Source organism: Lissotriton helveticus, chromosome 10 (genome assembly GCF_964261635.1).
Source record: "Lissotriton helveticus chromosome 10, aLisHel1.1, whole genome shotgun sequence".
In the NCBI taxonomy this organism is placed as follows: domain Eukaryota; kingdom Metazoa; phylum Chordata; class Amphibia; order Caudata; family Salamandridae; genus Lissotriton; species Lissotriton helveticus.
The window spans coordinates 531946511-531966280 of record NC_136071.1 but is presented as its reverse complement, the minus strand read 5'-3'; positions in this window follow the sequence as shown (position 1 = coordinate 531966280).

Genomic DNA, 19770 nt, shown 5'->3' with positions numbered 1-19770 from the left:
TATGGGAGACTGAGAGTGTGTATGGGTGGCTGGGAGGTGTATGACTCTCTGCATAGATGTATGGGTTCAAAAGTGCATGTGGAAACAGCTGTATGGGCGGTTGACTGTGTGCATGACTGTATTGGTGAGTGAATAGATATCTCAGTGCTACATGTCAAAGTAAGTACATATGTAAAATACAGTACATGTGAGAGTTGACATATATAAATAACTGTGCATAAGAGCCAGTGAATGTGTGAGTGGCTGTATGGATCATTGTGAACTTGTATCCAGGATTGTATAAGTAAGTAAATATGTTTTAGTATATGTTTGAATAAGTAAGGTGTGTTTAACTGTATAGTTAAGGAAATGGAGGTGTGATTGATTGTTTGCATGACTGACTAGGTGTGTGTGTAACTTCATGGATGAGTGACAATCTGTGAGTCTGTGTTTACACTGAGTGTATCTAAGGTTATATTAGAGTCTGAAGAGGTTCATCGTATTATCACATGAATGATGTCATCAGTGATGTGATCAGTAATGTCAAATGAGATGTCATCAGTGATGTCATCAGTGATGTCATTTGAGATGTCATCAGTGATGTCATCAGTGATGTCATTTGAGATGTCATCAGTGATGTCATCAGTGATGTCACTGACCATGTCATGAATGATGTAATATGTGACATGATCAGCAGTGGATTGCGGGTGCGCGATATATAGTTAGTACAACTAACTATATATGGAATTTCAATGGTTTTGTGTGAGTAAAGTAAGGTTTTTTAAATGCTAATTCCTAACTATATATGGTTTATAACATATGGTTTTTTCAGTGAATATATATATATATATATATATATATATATATATATATATATTCACTGAAAAAACCATAGGTTATAGACCATATATAGTTAGCAATTAGCATTTACAAAACCTTGAAAATGCACTGAAAAAACCATAGGTTATAGACCATATATAGTTAGGAATTAGCATTTACAAAACCTTATTTTACTCACACAAAACCATTGAAATTCGCATATATAGTTAGTTGCACTAACTATATATCGCGCACCCGCAATCCACTGCTGATCATGTCACATATTACATCATTCATGACATGGTCAGTGACATCACTGATGACATCACTGATGACATCTCAAATGACATCACTGATGACATCACTGATGACATCTCAAATGACATCACTGATGACATCACTGATGACATCTCAAATTACATCACTGGTGACATCACTGATGACATCTCATTTGACATTACTGATCACATCACTGATGACATCATTCATGTGATAATACGATGAACCTCTTCAGACTCTAATATAACCTTAGATACACTCAGTGTAAACAGACACTCACAGACTGTCACTCATCCATGGAGTTACTCACACACCTAGTCAGTCATGCAAAGAATCAATCACACCTCCATTTCCTCAACTATACAGTTATACACACCTTACTTATTCAAACATATACTAACACATATTTACTCTCTTATACAATCCCTGATACAAGTTCACAATGATCCATACAGCCACTCACACATTCACTGGCTCTTATGCACAGTTATTTATATATGTCAACTCTCACATGTACTGTGTTTTACATATGTACTTACTTTGACATGTAGCACTGAGATATCCATTCACTCACCAATACACTCATGCACACAGTCAACCGCCCATACAGCTGTTTCCACATGCACTTTTGAACCCATACATCTAGTGAATCAACTGCTCACACATCTATGCACAGAGTCATACACCTCCCAGCCACCCACACACACACTCAGTCTCCCATACAAATACTTGGGCAACCAATCAATAACCCATATAGTTACTCATATAGCTACTGATCAACACATGCAGTAGTTTACAGAACAACAGACATAATGATGCACAAATTAAAACAGTTTAGTCACTAACCCATGCACTCAGTGAGACACATTTAATCACTCACTCATACAGTTAGTCATGCACCTACTAAATCCTTCATCCAGACACTTATACATCCACTCATTCTTCAATATGTAAGACATATTTTAACTTTACAGAAACATACAGTCACTGGATGTTGTCATCAGTGATGTCATCAGTGATGTCATTTGAGATGTCATCAGTGATGTCATCAGTGATGTCACTGACCATGTCATGAATGATGTAATATGTGACATGATCAGCAGTGGATTGCGGGTGCGCAATATATAGTTAGTGCAACTAACTATATATGCGAATTTCAATGGTTTTGTGTGAGTAAAATAAGGTTTTGTAAATGCTAATTCCTAACTATATATGGTCCATAACCTATGGTTTTTTCAGTGCATTTTCAAGGTTTTGTAAATGCTAATTCCTAACTATATATGGTCTATAACCTATGGTTTTTTCAGTGAATTTCAATGGTTTTTTAATAGCAAATATCAAAAGCTGTAAAATGTATTCTTCTTTTAAAGGAAAAATATATTTTATATCTATTTAATATAATTTTTTTATGTATATAAATTTTTTGAGGGAACACATTTATCAACTATCATGCTGAAGAAGAGTGTGGGGAAAAAAACAAAGAGGAGGACTAAGAGGAAAGAACAATCAGTTCAAAAATACAATTGCTTTAAAGCATGAAGTGCTTTTCCACACATTTACATTTAAATAACCCATATTAGATCATACAAAATATCTACAGAGGAGACGGTGTACATTGAATTTTAGACTCTTCATTGGTACCTACATGTTAGTACTTACATCACCCACACAACACAACAGCTCTATTCAGAGCTACCCTACCTCAAAGCACTCTAAAATATTATTTTACTATTTCCCTTGGTTTTCCCCTTGTTACGCTTTCCGGAACCCTACCCGTTGCGCGGTCCGGGCGCTAACCGTGCGAAAATTTGAAAAAAAAAGTGTTTTTTTTTTACATATATGGGCCTCCTCAGCCACCCTCAGAAAACCTAGGGGGTCAGGATATGTCTCCCGTGCCCCCTTATACCCATTCCCAACATTGTTTATCCTCCATCTTGTGACTAAATTCGTCCGAAACACAAGATGGCGGACTCCCGTTACGCTACCGGTGAGCTACCCGGTTCGCGTACCGGGTAGCGCTTCCACCGCGAAAAATCGAAAAAAAATGTATTTTATTCTTTTGCCCCGCGGGGCCCTTTAATAGCCCCCACATCAATCCTAGGGGGTCAGGAGGGCTCTACCTTGCCCCTTTCATTCATTTCCCCCTTCGTTTATTTCCACCTATTGTCTCTCGATCCTACCGAGAGACAAGATGGTGGCCGCTCCGGACTGTTTAGAATGTTGAGAGTCACCGGAGAGCCAATCCGCTTCTCCTCGCGAAGTTCCGTTACGCGTCTGGTACGCGAAGCGGGGCGCTAACCGGGACGCTGTCACAGATATATATATTTTTTTGAACGTTAATTTCTCAAAATCCACTGGAGCACATATCTTGAGACCTAGCAAAGGCACATCGGGCAAACAGTCTCTACAATTTTGCCAAGTTTCATAGAAATCCATTCAGCCGTTCGAGCTAAAAGTGAGTCCAACCGCCCTATGGAAAACTCAATGTTAAAAACACGTTTTGAAACCCCCCTTTTTTCTCGGCCCCCGCTTGATGAAACCCCCCCAAACTTTCAGGGGACGCTCAGAAACAAAATGTGCCATTTTCCTGAAAATTTCAGCCAATTCCGTCCATCAACGCCAAAGTTATTCAACATAGAATTTTCAGAAATCCCTATTCAAAAAAATCCTAACTATATATACCTACTGGCGACCGCCAGTAGGTAATATATATATATATATATATATATATATATATATATATATATATATATATATATATATATATATATATATATATATATATATATATATATATGCGCTCCCAAACACCAGCCGGTTGCACTCATGGGCGGGTGCACGCCATAACGGGGGTGTACCCGCTTTCAAATGTCCAAACACAATCCCGGAGAATAAAAGTACCAAGGAAAGCAGCACTCGCAGGGGGTTGTTCCAACCAGTTTATTACGGCGGAACAAACAGCAACGACGCGTTTCGCCGTAGGGCTTTGTCAAGTTGTGAGAGAAGCGAGGACGTACAAACAATTTAAACTTGTCAGGATGTAATGGAAAGTAAAGACGGACTACATGTTTTCAAATAAACAGCGGCCATCTTACAGTGTATATACATTCAATGCAAAGTACTTAAACTTATACAAAATAACCATCATATAATGTCATGTCATATATTTACATATAAATTGCTATATAAGCATTTGATATAGCCCTGTATGGGCACAAAAAACGATCCTAATAACATCCTGAATAATAATGCAGGCTGATGTCAAAGTACATCCCAGGGAAATTCGATCTTCGTTGAACCATGCTTGACAACTGTAAAATCACAATAATGATATGTCAAACAGCATGTTCATTACCACAAAGGTACAAAGATAAGGCCCACTGATGGGCTGATCCATGGGTGCATGGCCTACATGCTCCCTTAGTCCAATATCATCTCCACAAAACAAAAGACATATCAATAGCCAAAATCTTCTATAATGATACAAAAATAAATAAAGAAAACAGTCACAGTTAATAATTCAATTAATCACAGTAGTAATCTTATCACTGGTAGACACAACCACAAGCCTGTGGTCAGAATCAAAACATACTGGTCACCTTCATAATACATGCAGAGTTTTAGAAATAAATAGCAATGTTTTTATCCCAAGTGTACTGATAGCTCCTCATGCATATTCAAGCCCTTCGGAATCTTGGTTTGCAAATCAATAATATACCTAGATTCCAGGCGTCGGAGCTTGAGTAAGCGGTCCCCACCTCTAATGCTAGCTGGTACACTATCGAGACAAATGTACGACAACAGATCCCTGTTGCTGTTGTGCATCTTCTCGAAATGCCTTGCCACGGGGTAAGCCTCATCTTTTTTGGCAATAGCACGCATGTGCTCCAATATTCTCAGTTTTACAGCATTCGTGGTACTGCCAATGTATTTTAAACCACACGGGCAAGTAAGGCAATAAATAGCAAAAGGGGTGGAACAAGTCAAGAATTTCGAGATCTTTTTCGGTGTGGCCAACCCAGGTATCTTAAAAGTAAGCGTCCGCTTACTAAACTTACAGGCCTTACACCGACCACAGGGATAAAAGCCGCTGAGAACCGGCATTTTGGGGGTAATCACAGGAGGAGAGTAATGGCTGGATACTAAATGATCCTTCAAGGATTTTGCTTTCCTGTAAGTGACCAAAGGATTGGTCGGCAGGTCAGCTTTGATGACATTATCCGATAAAAGAATATTCCAATTCTTTTTCAAGATTTTCTTGATCTGACCAGCATTGCGCGAGAAAGTTGTAATCAAACGAAATGCCCCGTTCTTCAAAGATTTACTATTTTTGGGCTCTAACAGATCTTTCCGCTTAATCTTTTTTACTCTCTCTAATGCCCTTGTCAAAACCCCATTTTTATATCCTCTTCTTTTAAATCTCAAAAGACTAGCAGCCGCCGCCTTTTCAAAATCAACATCATGGGAATTATTTCGCCGCAATCTTAAGAGTTCCCCGTAGGGGATACTCTCAATGAGTTTGCGTGGATGACTACTGGTGGCATACAGGGTGGAATTACCAGCCGTCTTTTTTCTAAACAATTTCGTCTGCAAAGAGCCTTCCTGGTCCACATACACTGTGAGGTCGAGGTAATTGACAGTAGTTTTACTTATCTCACCTGAGAATTTCAAATTTTTGTCATTATGATTCAATGCCTCAACAAACTCATTAGCAGTTTCCAACGTGCAATCCAAAATAATAAACAAATCGTCTATATAACGATGCCATTGTATAATCATGTCGGTCCATTTCTCATTTTGGCCCCAAGGTGCCAGTTCTTCCCAATGGCCTACAAACAAATTGGCAAAGCTAGGAGCCGAGCAAGCTCCCATAGCTACTCCAGACGTTTGTTTATATAACTGATTGCTGAAAAGGAAGATGTTATTATTCAAACCAAAATTCATAAACTCCATCAGCATCTTATTGTGCTCGTAGAAACACACAGGACGTTTCTCCAGGAAGTGGGCCATAGCTCTAAGACCATCGCCATGAACTATACATGTGTATAAACTGGCGATGTCAAGAACCAGCATGCAATATGTGTCTTTCCAAATGACTGAACCAATGATAGACAAAAAGTGTTTGGTATCTTGCAGATAGGATGGCAAAGACGTAACCAAAGGTAAAAGGAAAGAGTCAACATACATCGAAAGATTCTCAGTAAGACTTCCATTGGAGGCCACAATTGGCCTACCTGGGGGATTGTGTAAGTCTTTGTGAACCTTGGGAAGGTAATAAAAAGTTGGAATTACAGGACTGAGACAACGTAAGTACAGATATTCATCGGTATTCAGCATATTGACTTTGTACCACCTGGATATCATGTCATGGTAATCCACCACGCTCTGATTATAAACGTTGTTGTCCACAAGTCTGTAGGTGTTGACATCTCCTAATAGACGTAGAGCCTCAGTTTCATATTGGGCAGTAGTGAGGAGGACGATGTTACCTTTGTGGTAATGAACATGCTGTTTGACATATCATTATTGTGATTTTACAGTTGTCAAGCATGGTTCAACGAAGATCGAATTTCCCTGGGATGTACTTTGACATCAGCCTGCATTATTATTCAGGATGTTATTAGGATCGTTTTTTGTGCCCATACAGGGCTATATCAAATGCTTATATAGCAATTTATATGTAAATATATGACATGACATTATATGATGGTTATTTTGTATAAGTTTAAGTACTTTGCATTGAATGTATATACACTGTAAGATGGCCGCTGTTTATTTGAAAACATGTAGTCCGTCTTTACTTTCCATTACATCCTGACAAGTTTAAATTGTTTGTACGTCCTCGCTTCTCTCACAACTTGACAAAGCCCTACGGCGAAACGCGTCGTTGCTGTTTGTTCCGCCGTAATAAACTGGTTGGAACAACCCCCTGCGAGTGCTGCTTTCCTTGGTACTTTTATTCTCCGGGATTGTGTTTGGACATATATATATATATATATATATATATATATATATATATATATATATATATATTCACTGAAAAAACCATAGGTTATAGACCATATATAGTTAGGAATTAGCATTTAAAAAACCTTATTTTACTCACACAAAACCATTGAAATTCCATATATAGTTAGTTGCACTAACTATATATCGCGCACCCGTAATCCACTGCTGATGATGTCACATATTACATCATTCATGACATGGTCAGTGACATCACTGATGACATCACTGATGACATCTCAAATGACATCACTGATGACAACATCCAGTGATTATGTGTTTCTGTAAAGTTTAAATATGTTTTACATATTGAAGAATGAGTGGATGTATAAGTGTCTCAATGAAGGTTTTAGTAGGTGCGTGATTGACTGTATGAGTGAGTGATTAAATGCGTCTTACTAAATGCACGGGTTAGTGACTAAACTGTCTGAAAGTGTGCATCAGCATGTCTGTTGTTGTGCAAGCTGCTGCATGTGTTGATCAGTAGCTATATAAGTAGCTATATGGGTTATTGATTGGTTGCACAAGTATTTGTATGGGAGACTGAGTGTGTGTATGACTGGCTGGGAGGTGTGTGACTCTGTGCAGATCAATGTGTACTTGTATCAGTGATTCTATAAGAGAGTAAGTATGTGTTAGTATATGTTTTAAAATGTAAGGTACTCTATGTTTAACTGTGTAGATTAGAAAATGGAACTGTGATTGATTCTTTACAGGACTGACTAGGTGTGTGAGTAACTCCATGGATGAGTGGCAGAGTGTGAGTGTCTGTATAGGTGTATGAGTGCATATGATAGTGTTGTAAAGATGAGTGATTGTATGTATGAATGATTGTATGGGTGAATGAGTGAATGTGTGTGTAGACGTAGGAATCAGTGAGTGGGTATGTAGTAACTAGTATTGGTGTGTCAATGGTTTCAAAAATTACACTCTGTATTTAACACTGGGTGTAACAGAGGTTATATTAAAGTGTGAGGAGATGCATTGTATTGTCACATTAATGATATCATCATTGATGTGACCATTGATGTCAAATGAGATATCATCAGTGATGTCATTTGAGATGTCATCAGTGATGTCATCAGTGATGTCACTGACCATGTCATGAATGATGTAATATGTGACATCATCAGCAGTGGATTACGGGTGCGCGATATATAGTTAGTGCAACTAACTATATATGGAATTTCAATGGTTTTGTGTGAGTAAAATAAGGTTTTTTAAATGCTAATTCCTAACTATATATGGTCTATAACCTATGGTTTTTTCAGTGAATTTTCAAGGTTTTGTAAATGCTAATTCCTAACTATATATGGTCTATAACCTATGGTTTTTTCTGTGAATTTCATTGGTTTTTTAACAGCTAATATCTGTAGCTGTAAAATGTATTCTTCTTTAAATCCAAAAATATATTTTATATGTTTATGAATAATTTTTTTTTTTAAATATTTTTTTTTCTTCGTTCCCGCTTCGCGAATCGGGAAGCTTCCCGTTAGCTGACCTTGATGCCGCGAAATAGACCGCGAGCCGGTAAACGTTTCTTTACCGCAACTGCCGCGTTAGAAAACAACATCGTGACGCCTCCCGTCCGCATGACGTTTCGCGTTGTCGCGTGATACGTCATATGACGTGCTACGTTAGCGAACTCGTACGCTTACCGAGTCGCAAAGCACAGGTTTCTGGAAGCAAACCGGGAGGCCCTGCAAAGCGCGTAACGTAAACACAGCAGGTCATGTGACTTGGTAATAACACTTTTCATTGGTTCATTTCACTTTCGGTTTCCTAATGATGTAAGACTAGGTCATATGATCTAAAATGAACACTTTTCATTGGTTGAGAACTATTTTTTTTCCCAAATGGTGAAAATCCCTCCTTCTTTCCTCACTCTGACTTTCATCATTGTGAGAGAAAGACCCTTTGTTACCAGTGAGCAATGGCTTCTTTACTAGCTTCAGCTGGTGCTTCCCCACCACCTCCACCACATCCAAGGAAGAGTGGACCACCTGCTAAAGTTATAATTCAGCAAGAAGAGGAAGAAGAGGAACAGGACGTCCTAGATAATCTCCCTATTATGGCCAGAAGATCTGTTGTACCGGAAGTAACGGGACCAGAGGGCAGGGAGATGGTGCCAAATGTACAAACGAGATTTCGTGAAGTAAAACAAGTCTGCGTACATTGCAGTGGAATCATTTGCTACGCAGAAAGTAGCATCACTCTGATCAACAGAGCTATTAACAATCATGCTCATGTTTGTCCGAAACTCCCCAAACAATAAATTCTTTTTTTTGTTTTCTTCCTCCTGTTGAGCCCTTTACAATGAATCGTTTTCGTTGCCCCCTCCGAAAAAAAAACAAAAAAAATATAAAACTGTTCAGAAAAATTCAAAAAAAGTAAAAAAAATGTTCAGAAAAATAATAAAAAAAATATAAAACAACAAAAACAATTTAAAAAAAAGTTCTTTTCAGAACTACCTCCCCGTTATAAAAAAATTGGTACAATATTTGCAACTGTGCCAACCTCTATTTCTCTTAGTTCGCTTCCCAGTTCGCTCCCCGGTACGCGAACCGGAAGCGAACCAAAAAAATTTTTTTATAAAAAAGAACAGTAAGTATAAGGGAAGGAAACAGACAGTTATGTTAAAAGAAAGACAGCTATAGGGGAGTAAACTAGAGATACTATTACCCGTAATCCACTGCTGATGATGTCACATATTACATCATTCATGACATGCTCAGTGACATCATCAGCAGAGGATTGCGGGTAACAGTATCCCTAGTTTATTCCCTATAGCTGTGTTTCTTTTAACATAACTGTCTGTTTCCTTCCCTTATACTTACTGTTCTTTTAAAAAAATTTTTTTTAGATCTGTCAGAAACAGTGAAAGTAATGAAATATAAAAGACTACGTAGAATATGAGCACTGTATGCAACAACTTTGACACTGACAGAAGCCTCACCTTCTCCATGCCTCCTACACAGTTCTACATGTACATCATAAATGCAAACAGAACAGAATTAATTATACATGTTAAATGGTTTATTTTTGCTGTTCTCAGAATGTATCAAATTTCACTAAAACAGTGACTTGAAGGTATTCATCATATAACAGCGGGGAAAAAAAAACACAATCAAAATGATTGTGTTTAAAAAACCCATACATTACAAATCAGAATTCAGAACTCCTTAAAGTTAACTTACTTTCCATGACGGCCAAGGATGTCCTATGAACAGCTTACACTCTGTTGTGCTGTTATTACTTTCAACCCGCCACTTTCTGAAAGAAAACTTCCATCGTTTTCAAAAACATGTTACATACAATAAATGACTTCTCGCTCTCTACCACACGATTCCACAAGGCCAAATCGTGTCAGAGCCATGTATAACTCTTGGATTTCTTGTAAGCCAATCCCGTCTTTTCGCATTTCCGCAACTTTCAGAATTAAAATGTTGAAGATCATTTACACAATCCTGGACTAGTAATATCTTCCCCTTCTTGCTCAATCATGTTCTACATTTCCTATCACACTGATACTGCTTACTATGAAGCAGACTTACACTACCTTTATGACTAGTACAATTATTTAATTCTCTACATCACTTTTAATCACAAAGCAATGTAAAACAGTAGACAGCATTGCAGACTTACATTCCCTCTACTCCATGTTTTGATTCGCTGCTTCAATTAGCTTATAAAAAGAAATCGTTTTTCTGAACTCATTCAAAGTGCAGTTATTTTTCCATGACGTCCAGTCTTATGGTTAGAAGTTATGTCTCTGTACTACACTTATCCTCAAGGCCAAATAGTGTAGGAGCCATAAGAACTTCTTGAAATTCCTCAGAGCACATCCCGAGATTCTTTCCCTAAAATTTTGGTTTTAAAAACACCAGGTAAGAGTTTTTAAGGTCATATGGCAATTTTTTTTTGAAAATTAAAACAGAATCATTGCAGAATGACCAGCCATTTCTACACTTTAAATAAGCTGTATAATGTCCTGATGTTATTGAAGGACCATCATGATATATAATTGCTACAGTTACAAAAGTCCTTCCTGATATTGACAACTGTGAAGCCACAAAATTTTTAATTAAAGTTGTCAATTTTGTTCCATCAGGCCTACATCGTTGGAACATTAAAATGACATACTGGCCATATGTTCGTATAAATAAAGTGGACATCATTTCAGATTTACATTGGCTACACTCCATGTTGTGATCAGCTGCTTTTACTAGCTTATTAAAAGAGACTGATTTACTGTCTGGCAAAGTTAAATATATAAATCTTTCTGAGTCTACACTAGTAGTAGCTGATACCCTACAATTCTCGCAGTCATGCTGCCATTGATAAGAAAGCCCAAACAGGTGATCTACATCTACACCTTCATCATGCAATACATCAAGCATATACATTAAAAACTCCTGACAATCTTGCTGACTATTTTGAGAGAATTGTGTTTGGCCTGAACATCTGTCTAACAGATTTCGAATTTCAGACACACTTTCTATGTTTGTTCTATCAGTGCTACATTTCTCTAACACAGAATTTAACAAACTGCAAAATCTTTGATCCGAATTGACCACAATCTGTTCTTTTAAAGTTTCTAGAGAAAAGACAACATTAACCACTACATTAGCATAGCAGTTGACACCAGAACTGTTTTCAAATTGAAAACCAACAACATCTTCAACAGAATCCTTTTTGTTTCTGCTTATAATTTCAGGTTCATCAACTTTTCGTCTTTTTGCTACAACCTCCCCAGTATTGGTCACATTTCTTCGTTTCCGGCCTACCACACGTTTCTCAAACAAAGGATACTGAGGCAAATGTGGCGCATACTCTCTTCTCAACCTATTGTATTCCTTAACACAATCTAGATCCGCACAAATGTTTGTGACATCACACTCAATCAAGTACAATCCCGATAAAGTCCTAACTCGTGACAATGCCACATATGCCATACCCTCCTTGAACACAGAACTGCCAATATTCACCAATGCACAGTCTACACTTAAACCTTGCGATTTATGGATTGTCACCGCATATGCCAAGCAAACAGGAAACTGCTTACGACGAACATATAAGTCTTTTACAAGCAAAAATCTAGCAGAACAACGAGCAATTAGCTGTACTTCCTCAATGCCATCAAATTTAATTTTTAAAAATTCAATTCCATCTCTATTTCTGTATTTCACAAAATCAACAACATTACCCATTGATCCATTTACCAGACCTCTTTCAACATGTAAATTCCTTCTTAAAATTATACGGCAGTTCAAGCACACATTCAGAGTCTTTTCAAAACCCGCAGTTTTAGATATACTCTTCTCTAATGAATCCAATTTTGTTTTCAGATTCTCAGACAAAATAATTGTTGATCCCATATGCTCTACTCTGTCAATAGCTTCCAATTTCACAATCTCTTGCTTTTCTAAATGCAACATTTTGTTGTTGAATTTGGCACATTCTGCAAGAGTTGGCATCAAACATATTCCAGATTTTTTCTCAGTAACTTTCTGAAAAATATTCTCAGGCACAACATCTTCGTCTGGATATAAATTTGTCAGTAATCGTGCATGTAAAGCTTCTTTCCCATGCTCGGTCACTTTTCCAATTCTAACATCTTGTAGAATAGTCTTGTAAACTTCATCCTTTGCCTGACGCATATTTTCATGCAGTTCAGCATAATTGAAGTTTAACCATATATTGACGTTGCCAATACTCCCTAAGCACTTCCTGGTATCTTCATGCGTGAGCATTTTGAACACAGGTTGCCCTTTCACTGGTGTCAGCTGCAGAAGATCTCCAAAAACAATGATGTGTTTGCCACCAAATAACACATCATACTCTGTTTTGAGAACTTCTTGCATTCTCAAATGCACAAAGGCAAGCATAACATTGGAAACCATGCTTACTTCGTCAATGATAAGAAGTTTCATTTTCCTCAAGACTCTTGAAACTTCAAAACAAGCATCTCCAGATAGCTTGTGATATTCTAATTTGTTGTCATGCTCCACTGGCAGCATCAGTAAACGATGTAAAGTAATCCCTTTAATGTTATGTGCTGCCAGTCCAGTTGGAGCGGTGACAACACAAGACAGCGATGACTCTGTCCTTTCCTGCAAATAACATGAAATTGCTTTAATAAGGAAACTTTTTCCAGTTCCCGCTTCTCCACTCACGTACAGTCGGACAGGCTTCAACGACGTACATGAGCACTCTTTCTTATCATGACTTAATCCATGATCAATTTGCATGGTAAGTTCGTCATATATTTTCCTCTGCTCAACGTTGAGTTGTCTTTCCAACTCTTCTAAGTTAACCGCATCCTCCTGAGCATGTGCCATGGCTCTTTCCACTTCATTCATAGCAGTGGCAGCTTCATTTTCGATAAGAGGTCCTCCTAGTGGATCCTGACTCAATGAAGCAGAACTCTGACTGTCCTGAGAACTGTCTCTGGCAATCTCGGCTGCAATCGTTGCTTCCTGCTCAATTTCCACATTCAACATTTCTACATATTTGAGAAAAGCAGGACATTCTATGGTCTCCTTGGCAGCATTGAAAGAGTCTTCGTAACAGAGGAAATCTCCAAGCAGTTCCTCTTCTGCACGCCAAGGCTTAAAAAGTTGCAAAAGTGCTAAATAGAAAAACTCCTTTTTTTCAGGAGATTCGCCACTCAATTTTCGATGGTTTATCAAGTGGCATTTTCTTTGCTTGACCAGACATCCCTCACTTCCTATTACAGCATACACTCCTTTCTCAGTATCTTCTTTGATGTTCCTCTTGAATATGTAATTTTGCAGAACCTCATACAGACAAACATTCTCGAGGTGACTGCTTCGATTTGGATAATATGTATCCAACATGTTGCTCTTCAAAATGTCGGTACTGTTTGGCTCCTTTTCCGCCAAATACTCAATTTCCCGCACAGGTTTCAGAACTCGATTACGCGTTGCAGCAAGACCAACACTCGCCCAAACGATACTCCTGGACTTGGCATAGAGACTTGCTGAAGACAACCGGTCAGAACATTCGTAAGCTCCGATTTCTCGATGCGACAACATCTTCAGACTGAAACTGTACAACTTCTTGCTGAGGCTCTTTTCATGGGAAATGTCCTCCCACATATCCTTCAATTCTGTCTTCTCTTTTTTGGTGATGTAAGATGTCACATACCTAGCCACAGCCATACAGTTATCAGCCACAAACTGTATATCCATGTTAGCATTCCACATGGACAAAATCACCGGGTTGTAGTCGTTGATGTACTTAGACTCTTCGTTCCTCTTCAAATTGTATGTGTTTTTAGGTGATTTCTTCATCACATTATGTCGCAGCGAAGACATCAAACTGTTCACTCTTCCTTTAGAAATCACCGATCGTGGAAAGCCGAAACGACATTTGGTGTAGAACTTGTCTTTGTTCCGGAATTTACGACGACAGTACTTTCCACATCGATGGCTTTGGAAACGTAGAACTTTTTCTCTTAGGCTTTTTTTCTCCTTTGCGTTTGGAACAGCACACGTAGAATACTGTTCTATGAAACTCATCACTGAGTCGTCTGCATCCGTTCCAAATTTAGGTGCATCCTTGATCCACAGCAACATATGTATATGAGGAGCACCTCTTGCTTGGTACTCCTTCCTCCAGAAGAAATCCAACACCTCTCCAAGAGGTGGATTCTTCTTATTCATGATGAAAGACATCATACCTTCAAATCTATGATTGAAGTACCTACATACATTGACTGGATCCAAAGAGCACAGTTCTCCGGGTGTCTTGAATTCGATGTTTTCTACGTTAGCATTTGCCTCTCGTAGAAATTCAAGTAAGTCTTCCCAGCCATACTCAGCACAGCTCAAAGTGAGGAACCATGTGGGAGTTCCTAAGTTCCTCAGCATACATTTTAAATCACCATGACGACGGTACCAGTACTCATTAGTACCACGCTGACACGCCATGAGATTAATCAGGTGAGAATCCAAAATACTGTCTTGGACATTGACTTTATCCATAAAGTCACTTGCCGAGATGTTTTGCATGTGTATACCACTTTTCAAGATGTGGTTCACTGCATATGACAGTCCAGACAGATCGCTTTCAAACAGGAGATGAAACAAATAAGGAATGCATTGTCGAAACCTAGGATCTCCTGCATACAATCGCAAAGTCCGGTATTCAGAAGCAGGAATTTGATGAGGTCGCTCATCATATCTTCCTCCCTGACCTGTTGGAAAAAGCTGTGGGAAACACCGAGCTTCCAAACTTTCCTCCCAAACACTAATGGGACTCCCTTTCGCTTGTTTCATTTGAAACAACTCAATAGCATTCCCCATGACTTCCTTGGAATGCAAAGGATGAACACTATAATGTTCATATATTTCTTCACTAGTACAGGGTTCTACTTTCTCAATTTGACCAGCACACAAATCGCTATCCTCTTCCTCACTTACTTCCTCTTCTGCAACATATACATTTTTATAGTATTTATTATATTTTTTCAAATACAATGTTGCCCTTTTGACTTTCCTAACATCTACTAAATCTTGCCATATTTTCTTATTCTTTGTCGGAACCCCATTAACTAAGATAACCAGAGGTTCCTCTTCCACTTTTTCTACTCCAATTGTGTTAATGTTTTTCTTCAAATCTAGAGGCAAATAAACAACTCTTCCCTTTAATCCTCTCTGTAAATCTGATGGAGGCAATTTCCCTGTCTTTGGCTCCATTCTTACAATAGCCTGAAAGGGATGGATACTTTGAATCAAAATAGATTCATAAGTATTTAAATCCTTCAATTCAGAAGGAATTTCAACCAATTCCAGATTATTATGAACTGCTCTAGCAGGCATCTGGTTTTGATTTAATTTGTTACAACAATAAGTACACACACGTTGATCCAATCCCAAATCAAAACAATTTTCTACCATCAAGTATGTTGTAAAATCCTTCCATTCACTATTATTTTCCCTTTCACTTTTTCCATATAAATCCACTAACTTAGTTTGATTCTTATAATAAGTGCGTCGACAACACACACAAGTGAAATTTGGCCTCTCACTTGATTTCACCTCAAACGTCGCAATTTCCCTCTGGAAATTATCTGTACTGGAAACCTGTACACTATCTTCCACATTACTCTCTTCTTCTTGGTCAATTTCAACATTCTCCTCTTTACTTCCAAAGTAACAAAACTCAATTTCTTCACATATATTTTTCACATCTATTTCAGAACCATGCAAAAGAGCAGCGCATAATTGTTTTAGCATAATTGCTGGACTCTTAGCATAATACAACATTCTAACTAATTTCCTCACTTTATTATGATGCACTGCTAGCATCCTGAAATGATGAAAAACACTCTGGCATACTCTCCTGGAAAGACAAGCCAGTGAATGACCATGCAAACCTATCACTTCTCTCACTCTGCAAGGATCTAATTCTTGCAACAACTTCATTTTCTGCTTCAAACTTTTCTTACTAAATGACCGTATAAAATCACAAAGCAAATTGATGGAATCCTGTCGTACACTGCAAATACTACTACACTTCCAGGTGTACACAGGACCCTTAGGACGTCTCCCTAAAACCTCATTACCTAACACCTCTTCTATCTCTGTTCTCACAAGTTTTTCTTTTTCAACTGGACAACCATCTTTCACTTCATAAGCTCGACCACTGGTGTCAACTGCATGCACCAAATCATTATCCTGGAAATAACTCTCCTCATTAAAAAATGCCTCAGAGCTTGAACTATGCATCCATTCTCCAGAAAAAACTTCACAAAAATTACTACGATTAACTATTCTCTTCCATCTACTATTTCTTTTGAAATCATAAATTACCTTGTTTAGCTTCCTAATTCTATTGATTGTCAAAATAAATAACTTACGTTTAATTTCAAAGGCCTGATCAATAACTTTCTCAACTATTTTTTTTCTCTTATAAAAAACCACTTTCTGCTGACCTTTCTTAATATTTTTTAACAAATTCCCAATTATCCTGTTGCGGAACATTCGTTTACGAATATCCCTAAACTGTTGTTTCCTTCTACTTTCATGCATAGAGTTATCTCTTACTCTAGCAGTAACATTTCTCATTGGCCTTTCCTTACCATTTGAATTCGGTCTCCTTTTCTGGAGTGAAACATTTTCTGTAGTAATATTTTTTTTACTAGACATATTTCTTATGACTGTTTTTCGACTCTTACCCGGTGCTTTCTTGGTGACTTGACAAATCTTTTTGTTAGAGGACTGCTGCAATATTCCATGCTCCTGCTGTCTTTGACGTTTTCCAGCCTTTCTTACTCTTTCTTTGCTAGGCATCCTAAAATCTTGAAATAATGTGCAGTTGAATCTGTGGTAAAATATAATAAAAAATGTTATTAACCACTATTACCCAACAGTAAATTAATAACAGTCATCAAAAACTTAACACACTACTTAAGTATATAATATACTGAAGCCTATCTTCAATTTTTCACTGAACAGGACTCATCTCTTCTTAACCTTGGATAAACCTCACCTACTCTGTGTCCCCTGCACATAATTAAATGTAAAGGGGCAGATTTATATTAACTAGCACATCCCCAGGGATGCACCAGTTAACGTGCACCGCTGCTCTGCCACCCACGGTGTGCCGCATTTACAATCAGATAGGACAAAGCTACATCAAAACCCTGCGCCTGCTTGAAGCAGGCATAGATCTTGACGCAGGTAGGCTGAAAGCTAAAGCAACAACTAAGTGTCGTGTGCAGAACTTACAAAAAAGGAAAAATGGCGTTTAAACCAGTAATGAGACCATGCTAACGTAATACAGAGTAAAAATATCCAGGATCTACATCAGTTTGGGGTTCACGAACCTGGCAGGTACAAGGCACTGAGGCTTTCCACCGTGCATGTCTCATCCCAAAACATATGTTGTTTGTGAATGAAACAATTTCCCAGACCAAATGCTTTGGATTGGCTACTTCTAAAAAATTAAACACCCCTACTATCCCGGAGTTAGAGGAATACGATGGTTGGAGTAATTTTACTCGTTGTCTATTAAAGATTTACAGGCCCTACTCCGTAATTCTTCCTTTAACATTTCCAGTATAAATCCAAAAGGTTGACTGCTTTGGCAACGTGCCTTATCCACGGTTTAATAACGCTGCCTTTTGCTTTATATAAGTTTTCAAATTGTATGAAATATATACCAATAGGTCGTTATTAACCTTTAGGTAGTGGTTTTCTTCATCAAGTCTGGTCGCTTCCATACACATACAGATTTTCAAAGATGATCAAGAACTTTATCTGAATGGAGAGGAATGCACTGAGACGCCAGATCATTCACTAATGTGTAGGCACAGACAGTTACACGGTTCATGCAACAAACACCGACCAAATATGGCTTGCGTGTTGCAAGGCACGCCAGTTCCTGCTATCATCCCCACGTTCAAGTTCTTGGAAAATGGTAGTTATTTGATGCTCAATAATGAAGATTGTTCTGGGTTAATTAAAAGTATTCATTTTATCGTAACAGTAAATGAACGGGTTATTTGCTGCAGAAATGTTCTATTTCCTCCCACACATGAACATAGGGAGTTTTCAATCTGGCCACAAATACCAACCTTGGGAGCACATTTCAACAGCATGGCAAGAATAAGAGCTCTTTTGTCTCAGAGAGAGGTGGCCTTGAGTTCGGCCCGTGAAACTTTCGTGCTTCACATAGCGAACACCCGTACAGAGGTGCAGACCCTTTTAAATACAGATTCGACTTTGCATTTCAGCAAGATTACCCATTCATTTCCATGCAGCAGGAGGCCCATAGGAATGAAGGTGCAATTTGCGATTAGCAATTACCTCATCGCAAATTACGAATTTTTCCGACGGTGCAGGGGTATCTCAAGAACACCCTGCTGCACCCCTGAAAAAAAAATTTGGGGTCATATGGCGCACATAAATTTTGAAAACATTCCTTTACCTCAAAAACGATTTTCAACTCATAATTTGAAAACACTGCACATGGGGAAATGACTTAAAATGTCCTTAAGACACATAAAAGCATTTTTTGATTGCCTTTGCAGCATGTTTCAGTCACCTTTAACATGCCTATGTAACGGAAACATTCAAAATCTAAATTTGCCATGCACAGGTGGGAGCATATTTACAAGCAATTTGCTCCACAGACAAACTTCTTACATTGAAATGGGAAAGACTCTCAATTACCTTATAAAGAAGCAGACACCATTATGTCCTTCTCATCAATATTAAAACCATTGCTTTTTCTCAAAAACGATTTACAAGTCATAATTTGAAAACACTCCACAGCTCCTATGCACATAAAAGCCCTGTCAGTACTAATACTTCACATTTTCTCCAATTACAATTTCTCAAACAAACAAAATCTATTTGTGAAACACTTGAGACAAAGCAACATTTGAAAAACACAACTTTCTTCATAATTTTCTCCTTAAAGCACACTATTTTCTATCTAAATTAAAGAAATTTTTTCTCACCTTAGCAAGTACTTTGAGTTTCAAAACAGTCTCAGAAACACACCAATTTGTCTTCAGCAGAGCAAAAGGTATGCACTCCAGAGTCTGCAGCTATCAAAAGCACAGAAATGCTGTAATTCCTCACACAGATCTCTCATGTCACCCAATCAAAACTCTTCCCTCACTTTTTTTCAAAGCAAAACCCTTCCCCCCTC